Below are 16,616 nucleotides of genomic sequence, written 5' to 3'. Positions count from 1 at the left end.
TTTTCAGAGCAGTTTTTTATGTTCCGGGGAACCGGTGCTGTTTGTCTTCCCAGGTTGGAAGTGGTGGTGTCAGCTTTCCTGGAGACTGTTGACCTCTCCCATATGTTCATAAAAAAGAGGGAAATGGAGCCAGCTTCACCTTGGGTAGGTGTACTCCCACCATGCCGCCAGAGATGCTTGGCGTGTGCTGGGTGGTTGCAGCGCTTGCTGTTTTGCAACTCGCTGTTAAAGATAAGGCTTGGCCTGAAATTCTGCGGTCACATAAAAGCAACTTCCCCACCCTTAAACTGGAGGTGGCTGGGTTGTAAGATCTGAGCGCAGGGAGTCCTACAGCCTAATCTTGTGCAGCAGCAGATGGGTTAAGATTTGGTATTAATAGCCATGAGAACATCAGAAGGTCTGAACTGGCTCAGGATGAAGGTTCACGTTCTGCAGCATCCTCCCTTAGACGGTGCTCTGTGTCCAATGCTTGGGAAAAAGCATGAGATAATGGGACGACCCTTTGGTGACAAGCCCTCCTGGGGTACTCTAACAATTTTGACCAGTTTTCAGTTTAGTGACTTCCTAAGCTAAAGGTTGTGTCTGTCTTTTTGAAGAAGTGGAGCCCTCAATAGGATTCTCTTGCATGAAGTTGTTCATTTCCTTCTGTTCATCGTTTGAACCAGTCAGGTGGTGGTGATGCTAAGCAAATTGAGAGCTTTCTTAAAATCTTAGGTGTCTTGCTTTCCAGCTGATTTTCATTATATTATATTTTCATATAGTAGACTTGGTCTGGGTTTAAAAAGAAGTTTTGCCCTCTGCTGATGCGAAAGGAAGCAATTCCAGAAGTGTGAGGAAGATAAAATGGCAGCCTGGTACTTAAAAGCGAAGGGCTGACATCTCCTTTCTTGTGTGGGCCTAAGCGTGCAGTGACTGCACTGAAGTCAGTGCAGTAAATCCGGATTGACACCCATGTGACTCAGATCGGAGTTTGACTCATAGCTTGTAACAAAAACAGCTTTCAGTGTGCCTAAACCTCCTGTGAGCTGGCGATCTTTCTTGCTAGCCCTGAGGTGAGAGGTCCTTGTGGAATAAAAGAGCTATATAAAACTGTCAGGAAGAGGATCCCAGAGAAGACTTCCCCCGTGCAAGAGGTACCAGTGCTGCCCCAGGGCTACCCCTTGAATGTGTTCCTGTGAGAAGCCTTTTGTAGGCACATTTGAGTGAGATAATGGGTGTAGCTAGGGGACTGCCACTTGTTGGCTGTAGACCTGAAGTACCTGGCTGTTGCAAGCAGCTGCTGAAGGGCTGGAGCAGTTTTTGGGCTGGCCAGACACTGCTCCATAGGCTGGTCCTCAGGCCACACAGTCATCTCGGAGGCACAAAGGTAGCAGCATGAGATCAGCACTCATTTGTACCTCACGTCTATAGTTAGCAGCCTCATCTGCACAAGTTTGAAATTGTTGATAATGCTAGTGAATAAGATGGTGAAATAGATGCTAGTCCAAGGTAATATTGCTAGCGAATAAAACGATCAAATAGATGCTAGTCCAGGCCTTTCTTTTTTAACATCATTGGTGCATCTCAGTGAGTTGGCCTGCTGACGTGTCTTTCACAAGATACATAGTAATTTGGATCAAAACAACCCAATCCTTTCACTCTCACTGGCTGCGGCACTAGCAGATACCTACAAGAATACCTACGAGGCACTAGCTGTACCTATGAGAAACCAGTTTTGCAAATGACAAACCCAGTGAGACACTGTGGGGCTTATCTTAGTGTTACCCTTAGTGCTGTCCTATCTTCTGATGGTATTATCACCATCTATTCTATTTATATTCCAGGTTATAGTTTATGAGAGAGATTCTGAGAAGAGATCAAGTTATATTTATTATCTTTCAAGGTTTTGCGATGTCTGTGCTGCATTCACACTGCAAGGCACCTGGCAGATATGACAAAGGACTCGTGCCTTGTAGGAGGAGTGGCTGGGGCCAGGGAGAATGTGACACTGGATGTCTGTCATTGAGAATCCTTAATTTTTCCTGGTTATACAAACTCTTCAAATTAAGATATTTTTAACACTGTATTTTATCTTTACTGTTCTTAATTTTGTTAAGTGTAGTCAAAAGCATTAAGGAAGAAAATATTTATGAACTTATATTGAACTTACATTCAATACCTAAATCAAGTACTTTTTTTTTTCTTTTCTTTCTTTTTCCCCAAACAGAGATAAAATAGTTTGTATTCTTAGGCTTTTTTTTTGACACAAATCTTATGAAGTAAGTGGGAGCTATGTATGCTTTGTACATCTGACCTCTACTGAATGAATACATGGAGGGATTATTCTGTCACCCAGCATTAGATGCTTATAGGAGAGCTGCTGTAGCCTTCTCAGGAGAGTTTTAAGGGTGAAATGGATGAAGAAGGGGATACCATGTCTGTCTACTTCAGTTGTCATGTTTCTACTTACGATTTTGTCAATAGAAGGGATGGAGATTGTTTCCCAAAGGTGTTTTTTCTGCAGACTGGTGACTGCAAAACAAAAGATGTAAGCATCCAAAACACAGTGGTAAATTCTTATGCTTCACGGTTGTCGGAAGAAGCTTGAGACTTGACTGAGTGTACTGTAACAGCTCAAAAAGCAAATAAAAGAATCCACAGCTATATTATATTTAAAAACCTCTCCTAAGTCTTTGGATATCTCATGATTTGAGTGCTTGACTCATGAGGTTTAGTGCTTTGAGTCGGCAGTACTATAATCACAATCTTTATTGTACTTTATGTGCAGGTTTTAAATATACCTTGTTTTCTGGATAGTGTTTTTAAGTGACACCTTGTCTTCATTTGTTAATTGAATTAATCACATGTGGGAAGTTCAGGAGGTACTCAAAAGCCTATCAGTAGAGAAGTGTAATAGAATGAGGAATGAAATATAGCATTTAGTAGTAAAGCTGTATTTTAAGAGTGTGATGTCAGAACAAATTGCCCTACTTGATTAAAAGCCTGATACATGTTAAGAAGCTTCTTTATGTTTAGAAAATAAATTATATTAGATAAGGTACTATACTTGTGACTCTGTACATAGTAGCAATAATGGTACATGTATTTTTCCATCAAGAATGTGTTCTGTTTTACTTTTTAGCATTAGTTAAGTTTTAAGACTAACTTTTTATTGGAAAAAAAAAAAGTTTTTTCTTGCAAGGAAATCTTCTCTTCAGATTATAAGCAGTGACTTTGATAAAAGTACCCATTACCTAAGGAAGTAAATACGGGAGTGCTTATCTAAACCTGCTAAAATCCAAAATCCTCTACAAAGTATTAGCAAACAATGTAGCTGACTATTGTAGACTTGCCAAAATTAGATTACATCTACCTAAAAATGTGCTTTTAGTCAGGCATTTTCTGTAGTTTTGCTTGGTATTTCTACTGATATAAAAACCTCTTCATTTCAGTGGAGATTGCCCCCTTTTTATTTGTATGCTCTGTGTTCAGCACTGAAAGTAAAGTAGCCATGGAGTACTAAAGATTATGTATGGCTATAAATGGTTTGTTCTGATAGTAAGAAGTGTCAAGTAACTGTAGTGCAAGCAGTCATTTATATACAGAGCAAGTATAATACTGTGCTGTTACATCACAATTATTTAGCACTCTCTAAGGCGTGCATGTATATTAAGAAGGAATAGGTGAGTAATAAATGTGACACGCAGAGAAGTGGAAGCGATCAAAAGATATGTAGCAGAAAGTAGGAGGATGGTCTGTGCGTATGTGGCTAAGGCAAACTGCATTTGTGTGTGAGGAACAGAATCCCCAAACATCCCACAATGAGTCAGTCGTGCAGTAATCCACGCTTATTTGTTGTGTAACAGGTTTAAGGATTTAGCAGCGTGGCTCAAATTCTACTCTCGGAGTTGAAGTCACAGTTACACCGTACTTCTTGGATGGAAAATCGATGCATCTAAGCATTGCCTGAAAGAGTAAAGGAGTATTTGTACTTGCAGAACAGTGAAATGTGTAATATGAATCAGCGTGTACGTGCTGGAGTAAACTTGTTTTGGAAAGCCTTTAGATCAGAGCTGTAGTCCTAGTTATAGAAAGAGACAAACACCTTTAAGAAGAATACCTCACTGATGTGAGACTCGCTGCTGGGCATCTTAGGTCTTAATTTAATATCCTGCAAAACCCACCTTTTTTCCAGTTGCCTGTGATTTGAGGAAGTGGAGAGAAAAGCGTTTCCTTTGGTGCAGGGCACTTGTTTGTTATGATGCTTCTTGCTTGTTGTTGTTGTAAATGGGTGATACTGGCTGGAAACTTATGTCTTAGGCAATGAAGTGAGATGTTTGAGTTCCCTGCAAGAGATGGCTAGTAGGGTGCTTCAGGAAAGCATCAGTTGCTTCACGTCAGCCTGGGTGCCTTAGGAGAGCCTGAGAAGAGCCATTGAAGTTTGGCAGAGAGAGCCATGTAAGCATGGAGGGAAGAACTAAGAGCAATGACTCTTGATTTATGCTTTGCTCGTTTCTTTAGTACCTGATGATCAATGGAGGCTCAATAAGAGACAAATTCCGGGTAGACAACAGAGGGGATTAGTTTACTTTTGGGGGTCACGGGAATGAATCTTTGTTTTTCTGCTTTTAGCTGTGCCTGTTGATGAAAGAGAGTCTTTGCCTCTTTGAAAGATGAAGCTTGACTTTATAGCGATGATTTGCTCTTCAAAATTATTTGAAGTAAGAACACTTGGCACTGTATAAAAGTGTATAAAACAGTACGTATAAAAGATTTCAAGTCCCTGCCTTGAGGAATATACACACCAATTAAAACATGTAATATATGCTGTACGTATTACGCATTCGTGGAAATAAACAACACTGAGTGATGGATTTCATTTTGGAAAATAATTTTGAATCATTTATGGAAAATGTTTTTAAGGACAAATAAAAAATAATGGGAAAACTGGTTCTAAGTGCAGTGTTGAAACACAGTCATACAAGGGGAAAGGATACAAAAGATACATTAGGGAAAATGAATCACTGCCCAGGCAAAAGAAAATAGGGTAGAACTGTGGAGGTCCCTGAAGGAGATGAATGACACTTGAACTTGAGATGAATGGCACAAGACATTTGACCCGGGTTTTGGCATCCTTTGATATTTGGGAGGGTATGATGCTGTTAGTACCAGTGTTACTTGAATAGACCAGAGAGGACCAAGTTATGAGCTAGGTGGCTGGAGACTGTGCTGTAGTAGCTGAAGGCAGAAATGCCTGGAGAATGGGTGTCTTCTAGGGAAGAGGACAGAAGGGACAAGAAGGATTCCAGAGGCCCTGTATGTTCAGAAGAGGTACAGCAAGGCAGTGATGAATGCACGGAGTGGTAATGCATTACTGTCCTAAACAATTGTAGAGGAGGAGCAAAGGGGAGATGTTTAGTGAGTTTTTAAATACTGAGTTTGAAATGGCTGGCAGGGCATTCACAGGGAGACAGCACCCACAGAGAGGAGTCTGTGAAAGGGGAAAGGAGGGAGGAAGGGGAAAGGCGAAAGGAAGGAGGCTGCGTGCCTGGAGGCTGTGACTGTGGAGGCTGAAATGACCTTGCAAACGGATAGCCAGTGAGCCAGGACTGAAGCTGTGTAAGAGAGGGAGAGCCCAAATGGAAGAATTAGTCACAAAGGGCCCAAACAGGTTTGAGAGAGAGAAGAGGAGGAGGAGGTACTTTTGGGAGAAGCAGAAGTGCTAAGGAGAACTGAGAAAGCAGAGGCTGAAGGCTGAGCAGACAGAAAGAGAGAGGTGGGGAAAAGTGACCTTTAAACTATGTCAGCAGGATGGTGGTGGCTTGGGAGAGGTAAAGAGCATGGAAGCTGCATGCAGATGATCCAGAAGGGATTTGACAGCCTGGCCAGGCAGGCGGTGCACGTGGATAGCTCAGGCTTGGAGGCATTGCAGGTGATGAAGGCCGGGTGGAGCTGGGTGGGAGAGGGGAATTAAGGAGGTCAGTGCCACCAAAATTTGGTGTTTGCACACGAGGGAGATGGTGTGGGCATACACTGAGGTGGAAGGTGAAGTGAAGCATGTGTAGGGATAACATTAGGTTGACTTCTTCTCTGTCACAGAGGGTGTTTGTGGCTGTGTGTTAAGTAGCCGCAGTTGTTTGAAAGGATAAAGTCTAACTATAATATCTAGAGATGCAAACAAATTCATGTTTTGTGTGCCTTAGGGTGTGTGCGGTTCATGTTTGTTTTACCAGTCGATAGATCTGTCTTGGAAGTTGTAGTGTATCTAAAAGTAAGCAAACTAGTAACAGCCTGTGCAGTAGACCTTTTTTTTTTTTTTTTTTCTTCCCTGCAGTCTTGTTTGCTTGCTATATTTTGAGTGATAATTTCAGATTTATTTATTTATTTATTTATTGTTTCTTCTCTCTGGTAGTTCCTCAGCATTTGCACACAAAGGTTTCATGAGACTTTCTAAGTTGGGGGTGGTTTTTGTTCCTTTGCTTTTCTCTGATGTTAGGGCACTGGTCTGCCTTCCTGTTCATACTGCTGAAGAAAAATCTGGCCAGAGAAGGCTAGCAATGAGCTCAGGGTTGGTTAAGGGGATGGATGTCCATCTGGGCCCTTTTCTTTTATGTAGGATGCAACATGAATCACTTAGTGCACTTGGGTAAATCATCTGTCTGGATTTTGGGGGAAATTACACGTGTTGTATGTGAGGGATTGGCCCAGTGATTCATAGTCTTCGGTTAAATGGCAAGGTAAGGGGAGGTATCTGTACCTATTTATGTAAGGAAGGCGGAGTAGCCCTGAACAGAGTTGTCAGGGTTTATCTTATGATATCCACAATGTACTGACCTGCCAAAATCTGAAGCATGCCTTACATTGTGCAGTAATGAGAGCAAAGTTAACAGGGTTGGTAAAATGGGCCTTGAAATCATATTTATAAGCAATGCATGGAATCTGTTTGTCTCTGTGTGATACATTGCAGTGATGTTCCACAGAGATAGTTCAGCACTTCAGACCAAAATAAGCCTGGCCAACTGACAGCTGAAAGATTTGATTTTGGGTTCAGTTTCTCTTCTCCTGGCTGGGGGCTTTGAAATCCAGAAAAAGTCATCTCGTGCTTTGTATTCATTTGGCATACGGGGCTATTGCTTTCTTCCCATTGTGTTTAAAAAATGAAATAGTAAAAAGAGGGGAAAAATAGTTACCCTGCTGTGTAAGTCAACTCATGTTTTATGGTAACATCGCTTTTGTTATGCTAGCTGTACCTGTTTCCTTTCCTGTGCTGACAGTGACAGGCCAGTGCAAGGCTCAGTGTATGTCACAGTTGGATTTATCACATACATAATGGAAGTAGATCTTAACAATGAGAACTACAGAAAACTCTCTAAAATGAATTTATGGAGTAGAGAAACAACAGCAGACATCTTCTGGTCTTTAAAACTGCTGGTGAACTTAACAACTTGTGAGCTCTCACTTAAACTACCAGCAATCTTCTGGCTTATTACCAAGTCTTAAATAAGCTCATCATCACAAATTGTGGATTAAGTGATCTTCAGTGGTACTGCGTATGTTAGTGAAAAGAAAATGAAATCAAAATATTTCCAAGGCACTGGATATCTGAAGGCAGATTTGCCTTCAGTGCTGTCCTGTTCTGCATTGGGGGTGGTTTTGCTGAGCCAAAGCTGTGTGCAGTTTCAGTAACGCACTGGGTCCCGAGTCTCATCTGGTATGAGCCAGACTCCAGCTTCACTGGTTTGGGATCTCTAATGGCAGTGTCTGTGTCCTGGCGTGGGCATAGCCTGCGTGCTTGACATTCAGAAATGTTGCGGAGAATGGAAAAACTGTGATTGAACGTCTTGATTACCTGCTTAAGTTCTTAAATGTTTAAGAAAGCTTCCTAAAATAGAGCTAGTCCATTCTGTTCAGTGCTTTGCAAGAGCTTACAGGAAAATACTATCTATAAAATAAAGTAACCCAACAACTGAAAATGAGTTTTCTATGTTGTGTGTTTTGTGAGCTTTGTGTCACTTTTCAGTGCTAAACTGTGCTACCTCCAAAGGTAATGTTTAACAGAATGCTTTTATGGCTTACTTCATATAATTATCCCTCCTTGTATTTCAGGGCACAGTTCTTCTCCTTCCCCTGCCCCCCATTTCTCTGTACTCTTGTGTTGTTTTTGTGGGTGTTTTTGGTTTTTATTTATTTTTATTTTTATTTTTTTAAGCTCTCTTGAAAATGGGACTTTGAAAAGAGATAATACTCTGCAGGGGGAAAAAGTAAGCAAACAACTTACTGGTGTTCAGAATTATTATTCTTTTATTACACTAAGGCTTTAATAGTTAATCAAATAACAGTGCTGTAATTCTAAATCTGTTAACAGGTTAACGCTTGGCAACACTTATATTTATAAGGTAATGATTTTACTGTAGTAATTTGAGCAGTAGGATATATTAGGTATAAGAGAAACCGATTTATTACCTTGAATTTCTTAATTCTCCACGCAGCCTATTTCATAGCCATGTACCGTAGAAATAATCTTTACCTCCCATTGACCTGCTGAACACCTAGCTGTATCTAATAAATTTGCTTTGTACTAAAAACACAGCTTTTTGCATTCAAGGTCTGCTATGGATAAGCCATTCCAGTGCTGTATGCATGTTCTAAAGCACTGAAGTTTGTGCCTTGGTGTAATTGTGAGAGGGAGGAATTGGGGCACTTAGGACAAGGTTCTTCATGTACTTTTGCTGGGGTAGGAAATCCACAATTCAGCATGTTTACTTTTAATTACACACATGTTTTTCTTGCATTCAGGACTTGATTTACACAGCACGAAGGCATTCCAATTTTAGCTAATGGTATGGCTTCTCATTTGATATAAATTGATCTCATGGCACCGTGTGTGCTTCCAGCAGCCGGGGATGTGGTTTGTATGGGGCTTGCATTGATGGGACAGATGAAAGAGGGTGAAAGGAGGTGTGTGTGTGGTGTACCAGCAGGTTATGCCAGCTGATGATCCAGTCCCCATTCTTCTGCAGATAATGCAAATATAATAAAGTAAATATTTTCTTGTCACGATGCTGCAAATAAAAGCAGATATATATTTATTTTATTTTTTTTACCCCCCCGTTTTAAGATAGAAACTGAGCAGAACATAATGGAGCATATTGGCAGGAAAATGCCCTGCCTATACAGTTGGAAATCAGCCCCCATGCTGCAGATTTAAAATGGCCATGTTGCAACTCCCTGCAAATTGGTTTGCGGTGGAAACCCTAACAAGATCATTAAATATAAAAGCACTGTTGGATGCTGGGAAGGTACTGTGCTGCACATACATGTGTGCATCTCCATGGACGTGCATGAATGGACAGCATCAATGCCATCGATTTGAATAAGGAGGTAATATACGGTATTGAGGTGACTTTGCTTGTATTTGGAAATGCCTTGCGTTTATTTTGATGCTGTCAGAATTGTGAACGTTTCTTCAACTTTTTCATTTTTAGTACTTGAAAATGCTAAGACGCTAAAGTAACTCACTTGGTGTATGTGGCCAAATAAGAGAACATTATTGTTAAATTAAAGTACAATGGATTCATTAATTTTTATTTTTATTTTGTTAAAATTTGCTCTAATTTAAAACGAGGCTCGTATTCAGAATTAGCAATGGTATTGCAGCATGTCGAAATAAAAGCTTTTGACTTTCCAACATATATCATTAATGACCCTAGGAAAAGAAAAAATCACATCTGCACTAGTTCAGTTCTTGGCTTTTCTAGGGCTGATCAATAATCACATTGTGTATTCATTCCCCCCAGCCCCCTACCCTGCAAGGTCAACTTTAACTACTAGTCTTTATATTTCAGAAAAAGGACATAGACTGCCTTATACATTAATAGTATTGGTCTCAGTGTTTCCTTTGGATCTAATTTACTGTTACCCCATCAAAAGTCAGTAACATTTTTCCTTCATTTTTACTTTTTACTTTTTTTTTATTTTATTATTATTATTTTTTTATTCCTTATCTGCCATTTTTCAGGGGAGCTTTTCACCTCTCCCTACCTTCTGGTGTTGTGTTGAGATACCTAGGTAGGAATTTGAGGATGCTGAAGTTTGCTATGGTTTTGCTATTTAAATGGATCCCTTCTTCATTGTATTATTGAATGTGACCATAACAATGGGAGGACAACAATTTAAGGGCTTCTTGTCTGGATGGTAACACAGCTGCTGCAATAAAGTCTTGTTATGGTTGACCAGTCACATTTGGACAGTTATTTCTAATTAGAAGTTCTTATTTATGTTGCATTACAAAACAGTTTGAAACAAACTGATAGATATTTGAATGAAGTTGGTTCATTTTCTCCTCCTTGCCTTGCAAGATTAATGTTGCTTTTTTGTTTTGTCCTGCAGCCAGAGTAACTAGTCTTGAAAGAATCTTGCCTTTAAAATAAGCTTTTTATTTTGGACTAGAATGTGGTGGTCTTCTACAACTGCTTTAAAATAAAGGGTTATTGTGGGTGGTTGTGTCAGTGTTACATATCACCACTAGATTAAGCCTTGTGATGGTGGCATTTTGTGATTTCTGCGTTGTTGTTTTCGTTCCATGAAAGTACTGCTGATACTGGTTCCCTTTTATTCATTTCTTCATATTAGAGTGGAAATGTAGTTTGTTCATAATGGATTATTGATTGGTCTGAGAACAGCAGAAGCCCCAAGGCCTTGTCATCAATGGTACTTACTCTCCCAATAGTGAATGCATCACTTCATGCAGCTATTCGCAAACCCAGTCTGTAGGATATAAGCCCGTAATTGTTAATCTTGTACAGCGCCGTTTTTAGGGAGAGGAACTCTTCATTGTCATTATGGGATTTTCCCCCTCAATTTGTTCAGAGAATGGCCCCTTTGTTTTGCTAGCAAGATAAAGCTTGTGCTGGATGTTAATGATATATTTTAATTCCTTGCTCGTAATACTACAGTGTAACTAATAAAGCGCGTTGCTTTGTCTCCAGAAGACAAACATGCACAGTACACTAAAACACAAAATATGTACTGAGTGGGTGACAGCTCTGTGTTTCTCCACAAACCCCGGAGCAGTGCAGAGCAATCCCTCCCCTGCCCCCCGCGCTCCTGAACTGCTTCTGTAGGACCAACCAAAAAACTGGGTTATGCTGTTCCTATTGTCTTGCTGGCTTGGTTTCGAGAGAGGTCACCTCCCTGCAGATGTCTACCTCGAGCTTTTTCAGCCTTGGTGTTTTTTTTTATCTCTATTCCAGTGGATTCGTTCCCCTGCTAAGGGTGCGGCACTGGTTCAGAAAGGCCGGACTCTGCTTTCGCAGCCCTGGCTGCCGGTTTGGAGCCTGCTGCAAAATGTCATTAGCTCATGGAGGGAGAAAGACACGAAAACATATGATGCAGTCAGAGAAGCTCAAAATAATGTTTGACTGTTCAAATGGCAAACTTCTCAAGCGGGAGCAGCTTCCTCCGCTGCAGAGGAAGGCTGGTTTAAAATGATTAAACAAAAAGTATTGCAAAATGCTGCTTAAGGATTTTCTAAAACATCAGCTGAAATAAATTTAGGCTAATAGAAATTCTGCATTTTTCCAGGAGCTTTTGATTTTTCCTTTCCAGTCCTCGTGTCAGTTTTGGCAGGCTTAAACAAACTTCAGGAGGTCTGTTGTTAAGATGTCTGTTTGTAATAATTGAGTACATTTGAAAATTAGAGAATCTTCTTCCATAACTGGCTCTGGATTTTCTGATAACTTTTTTTTTTTTTTTTTTTTCCTTCTGGATTAGTTTGGATTACTGCCAAAAAAATCAGTTCTGAGCTACGTTGTGTTTACCTAAGAACAAGTTTATTCTCTAGGTCAGTGGACACTGGGATTTTCTGTAAACTTAAGGGTGGGCTGATTATTTCAAGACAATGGTAGATATAAAGGTATATAAAAGGCAGTTACCAGCTCAATGTTGGCAGTTACCAACTATAGACAAGTGATTGGTCCATAAGAGTCATCTCTGTAGGATGGGAGCCTAAATGGGGATGTCAGGATCAGATCTTTGGTAAGGCTGTGGACCAGTGACTCTGGGTGTTGAGAGAAGGAGCCACGTCCCCTCACAAAGAGAGGAAGAGGGCACTCAGATACTCTAAGGAGTACATTTGTGGAGAGCAGTGGCTCTGAAGCTTGAAGAGAAGATATGGAGGGGGAGAAAGGTGTCTGCAATTCAGTGAGTGTGAAGGCTTGCAAGGCAGCTGTAAAACCTTTCATCCGCTCTTTTTCTCCACTTAGCTGTCTTCTAGTGCCTTACTGTGAACAGCAAAGTTTCTCTGATTTGGGGGCAATCCGAACCTCCTCAAATCTGGCAAGAGTTGGTCTCCAGGCTGCCGTTCTTTGAAAGATACAACTTTCTCAAATTCACCTAGATGTCTGCCTGCAATATCATTGCATCATCTAAAAAGAATTTCAGCAAGATATTTTCTTCCACAAGATCACACCTCACAATGATGTGTGTGTTTTTTTTTAAGTCACTGTTCCTTTTGGCAGAGGAGCATGATGGAGTGATTGGAGTGCATATTCAAGCCTCTTGGAGATGAGAAGAGCAATATTTCTACAGTGCATTTATGCACTGTAGATGTGACTTGAAATATTTACACCCAAACAGAAAGCATTTGATTTCAAAATATACATGTTGCTATTTGAAAAGGTCTGTGAGGCTTCCTAAATTGTATATTCTTGTTTATTACCTATTGAAAAGTTCTCTCATCCTGCCACTCCAGCCCATGCAATATCATTTTTAAAGTCAAGTTAAATTGAGGAAAAACAAAGAGTTTATAGTTTTTTGAATGCTGGAATGGGAATAATTTTATCCAAAGTTTTTTTTCCATCTACACCGAACAAGATATTTTTATGCAAGTATATGACAGAAATGAATTTGCAGTTACGTTTTCAGTGTGGTATCTCTTGTGTTGTATTTTTTCTGAGTGGCACAGAAAGGCTTTAAGAGGGGTCTGTGTAGCCAGCTGTGGGGGCACAGCCTATCTCATCCTCTTCCAGAACGTACAAGTGACATAAAGAGTAGAGTATCAGGTATTGCAGAGTGCTCCCATTTTATTTAAACCACTGCTCCCTGCACTTTTAGCTGTGTGCCTCACTTTACAAGTAATGTGAAGGTCTTGCAGCAGCCACAAGGGCAATACAGCTGAGTATACCTGCTGCAGTGCTGGCAGGGTCTAATGGTCTCTTGGGGAAGCTGTGGGTGATACCGGGGCTCCCTTGTGGCAGTAGGTTGGCTTTGGCCAAATGCCTTTTCCCTCAAGCCAAAAACTCTTTCCAAGGTCGTTTTTTAAAATCGGAGCTTGTTAGACATTTTGGTGCCTACATGTTTGAAATAGAATCGATTTACATTTCCTTACGGCTTGTGCCTGTAGGGATCTCCATACCTTGGCAGCCTGAGAGAAATCTGCAGGCTTGATGCAACTCTGCTCTGAATTGTGTGTGACAACCTAAAGCTGAGGAACTGCAGGCTGAACTTGGACCACAGTGATGAAAGGTTATCAGTTACCACCTGAAATTACTTCATGCATTTTTAGTAGCCTTAGGGTAGCTGGAGGTGGCCGGATTCCATGTGTGCTGAAAGAGCATTATCTCAGAATACTTCCAAATTCGTAATTATGTCCAAATATCTTTATCACTGCAGTCAGCCAGAAATAAAGGAGGAAAAAAAAAAAAAAGACATTGCAAAATTTACTTGTTGCAAAGGACTAAATAGTGTGGTTTGGTTTACGAGGTGACATCTGTCATCTCTTGTGCCATTTTTGATGTTGTTGAAACAATTGTCTGATAACGAAGGTGGAAGTTACTAAGCTAAAATTGTTAGAATTCTTTGTTGTTGTTTTCCTTGTTTTGTATGTTCAGTCTCCGGAATGGAAGCAGTTTTCAAAGTTGTCATTTTTATTTAGTATTTGCTGCTTGTTTCCCTTCCAACGAACACCAGCTTTGTTGTTGTGCGAAGATCCCCTCTAAGAGAATTACTTCTAAGTGACACTCAAAGGATGCGAGGAGGGAGTTGTGAGCTGCTCCTGGACGGCTGTCAGTCAGTTTGCCAAAGCCTAAAGCAGGCCTACACATACTGCGTAAAGAAGACTCGGATTTGGTGAACATTCATCCTCCCCCAGGAATTTCTATCTGTGGAAGATCAGCCTTGAAATTCTGCTGGTTTAAATGCGTACGAATTCAAACAGTTCAAAACCAGGAATACTTTATTTCAACTCCTCAAGTTAGAAATCGCAGTGCGCAGGCCAAGCTAAAGTAACAAAGCTGAACCATTTTTCTCAGAATATTATGGTGAAGATGATACATTTCCATTAAGTATTTTAGATTAATGAAATCATTTGGTGTTTATTTATTTATTTTTTAGCTCTGACTTATTTTTCCCCCTCAGGCCTAATTGAATATAGGGCATGGGGAATCTCCCGTGAGTGGCTGGATCTCTCTCACAAGTAGTGCTTTCTTCATATTCTTGTTTTCGTAACGAAGCTTCATTAATGAAAATGCTATGAATAATTGAAGTGAAATATGTCAGGACTAAGCATAGGAAAGCTGTAGCCAAGCAAACAAAGGGACTCTAAAGCTTGGGATTTATATGTGCCTGAACTGCTGCTTGCAACATTCTCATCTGACTAAGTTTGGCTCTTAAAACTCTTCTGAATGTTAGGATAGGAAGCACTATAGAAAGTTGAATTAAAATGGGACCTACATTTTTTGTTTAAAAGTACTGTACAAGCTTACAGTTAAGGAAGCTTAAGTACTTGCTGGTGTAAAGTACAGAAAATGCAGAATGTAGAAAATACTATCTAAAATACCCAGAACGATCTGTCCCCAAGGCTTATTGTTTTTTTTTTCCCCTGCTCTACAATGGTGCAGAACATTTCAGAAGCAGCTGCTGCTTGTCCAAGTACACTGTAGTGTTAAATGCAAAAAACAAAACAAAAACAAAAAAGAAAAAAGTTGCTGTTTCTTTTTATTGTTTAATACATTTTAGGTCAAGTCTTTGATTATGAGACAATGTGGTTTGCTACTTGGCAGACTTGGATTATGGGTCAAATGAATGAAGATGTTACTTTGAGTTGTTTCATCCATCAGTATGCTGTGGAAAGCACATTTTTTATTTGCTGTTTTGCATGTTCGTACCGTCTGGTACAGCAACAACTTCTAGTGGCTGCCACTCAGGACGTTTGTTGTGAGGCTGCCCTTTAACTTGGTCTTGAGTAACAAATTTCAGGGATTAATTTAGATACTCTTGTTTGTAGCTTCATGCATATTTGGACTTCTGAATTTGTGATCTGATTTTTTTTTATTTTTTACCTCCCAAGGACTAATATGTTAGTCATACAGTCATGATGTAAAAATGCTTCATTCAAGAAATGAGATTGCATTTGTAATACATCTGTTTTAGATATTACTATCAGCTCTCTGAGGAAAAGGTTGTTTGGTTAGATGCTGTAGATAGCTCTTAATGTGCTGTACAGATACTAGATATGCGGAAAATCAAACCCAGAAATGAATGATTTTGTAGCAAATAAGAGGCCTAGATTAATGTAAACATAATGAAATTATTTTATAATGTGTAACTGAGATGAACATTGCATCAGTTTTACCTTGCTTTTTGTTACGCTTATGCTGTTGATGTGGTTAAACTGTATTTATTCATTTACGTATTGGAGAGACAGGTGAATACTATGAGAAACCTCAGTATTTGCAACTTTAGATCTGCAGCTCTTTATTTTTTGAGTCATAGATATCAAGTGATGGATGTGTGAATATACAGTCTTGTTATTGTTCTCCGTATTTTTAGCTAAATCTTAACATGCAATGTTTTATAAACGCAGTAATAGCTCAGTTTTGTTTATTAGAGAACGCAGTATTGTTTGATCTAGTTGTGTGCTGTTTGTAGTACTTAATGAGCATAGGAAAGGGGGGAGATTTTGTTTTACAGTTGTGGTAATTGGAAAAGAAGCCATCTATTAAAATCTAACCATTGATTTTTGGCATATGCAAGGTGGAGAATTGCTGGTGCATTGTATCTTGCATTGCTGAGGCAGATAGTGACCCTTGTAATTTATTGTGGCAAGATACAAATACTTCTAAACTTTTATTAATCTGTTGTTGTTGTTGTTGTTTTGTTTTGTTTTGTTTTGTTTTTTTTTAAATCAAAGTTGCTTCTCACTTTGTTTATGATTATGATTCTTCTTCACTGAGGTGGGTATTCTTGTGGTTTCCTGTATAGCTTGCTGACATAAATCACCCACTTTTAAGATGAGTTGATACCTAAGCACATTATCAGTCTACTTTAAGATGGAGACTAAATATTACACTTGGAGTTTTCTTCCTTGTTATCCATCAGGAGATAACTTCTAGTTATACAGAATGTTTTGTCAGACTCCGCGTTCTTGTTTTCTCTTTAATCAAAGTAGTAAGCGTATGCAGTCTCTGCGCCTGCTCTGTGCATGCCACATCAAGCACAGCAGAACTGTCTGAGACGCAAAGTAATGCAGTTGCCAGCAGGAATATGATATTTGCTAAAGTCTCTAGGAAAGCCTTTTATCTTTGGCAAGTAAGTATTTTACATGAAATTACACATGATGGTAAAGCCACAGATTTAAA

General features: G+C 39.8%; 1 protein-coding gene across 4 annotated transcripts in view; it reads left to right on the top strand.

Moving 5' to 3' along the window:
• ZNF516 (zinc finger protein 516) overlaps window positions 1–16,616 on the top strand; it is a 104,959-nt gene that overhangs the window by 25,771 nt on the left and 62,572 nt on the right. The window lies entirely within an intron of this gene.

The sequence above is a fragment of the Anas platyrhynchos genome, chromosome 2 (genome assembly GCF_047663525.1).
Source record: "Anas platyrhynchos isolate ZD024472 breed Pekin duck chromosome 2, IASCAAS_PekinDuck_T2T, whole genome shotgun sequence".
Lineage (NCBI taxonomy): Eukaryota > Metazoa > Chordata > Aves > Anseriformes > Anatidae > Anas > Anas platyrhynchos.
Note: the sequence above shows the minus strand (reverse complement) of the source record. Positions and strands in the feature narration are given on the sequence as shown.